Source organism: Pseudomyrmex gracilis, unplaced genomic scaffold, assembly GCF_002006095.1.
Source record: "Pseudomyrmex gracilis isolate BER0280 unplaced genomic scaffold, ASM200609v1 scaffold_1598, whole genome shotgun sequence".
Lineage (NCBI taxonomy): Eukaryota > Metazoa > Arthropoda > Insecta > Hymenoptera > Formicidae > Pseudomyrmex > Pseudomyrmex gracilis.
The window spans coordinates 7763-9025 of record NW_018022182.1 but is presented as its reverse complement, the minus strand read 5'-3'; positions in this window follow the sequence as shown (position 1 = coordinate 9025).

Genomic DNA, 1263 nt, shown 5'->3' with positions numbered 1-1263 from the left:
ATATAAATTTTGAGCAAGCTCATTTGAAGTCAGTTAATTGAGTATTTATTCAAAAAAGAGAGCACGCTTGCTTAACAGCACACTAATAGGGACAGTTACCCTATTTGTACATGTTATAAATATACAATATATTGGTTATAAATATACAATATATTAACATATAAAAATAAATATATTTTTTACCAAACAAAACATATTCTTTAAAAAATAAAATTATAATTTTAAAGACATAAGTTATTTTTCTTTATTATTAATGATTTTCTTTTTTTTAATGTTTACTTTCTTTTGGTTGATCTCTTGCTGCTTTTGCAATCTAACTAATTTTTTTGCTTTTTTTATTTTCTCTGCTATCTGCTTGTTTTTTTTTAATTTCAAGTTTTCTAGTCTCTTTTCTTTTTTTCTATTTTCTCTGTAGCAAGTTTTTTTTTCTTGTTCAACCTCCATTGACAAGACAAGATTGCGTATGATTTTTTTTCTGTTTTTTCTCTTTCTTTTAGGTGTAGGTGGATTGGATAAAAAGTTGTGTAATCTTTTGGAACAATCACTATGATGCGAAAGAGATAAATCAAGTATAAATTCGTTATTATTAGTAATTTTGGAAATATCCTTATTAGTGTTAGACTCATAAATAATATTATTATTCAAAGTATTATCAATTATATAATATCATTATATAATATCATTAATATCAGTCTCATCAATAGTATTTTTATCAGTTATCTTATCTGTTTTAGTTATAGTAGTTATATCAGTTATCACAGTAACATTAATATCGTTATCACTAATTTTTTCAATATCACATGTATAATTGTCTATGGTATTATATGTTATAATATCATTAATATTTACATCATTAATAGTATTTTTATCAGTTAATTAATCTGTTTCATTCATATTAGTTGTATCAGTTATCACAGTAACATTAATATCGTTATCATTAATCAAGAAATATATAAGGCTTTACGAGCCGTTCCCAGGATGTTGAGCGGAAACTGTACGTGTATATATATGTATATATATATATGCACATGTAACGTTCAACTTGTAAATTTTTACAAGTGAGTATTTTTTGAATTGAAATCACAATTCTTAAATTCATACGGGATGCTGGATTTGCATCTCACATATGAGAGACGAAGATGTATCATCTTCGATATATGTATAAATATTGCGAGACTAACTCCAAGTGCCTCGGTGGCCTAACAGGGAAAGCGATGGCACGGAAAGCCGGAGATTCCAGGTTCGACTCCTGGCCGAGGAGTT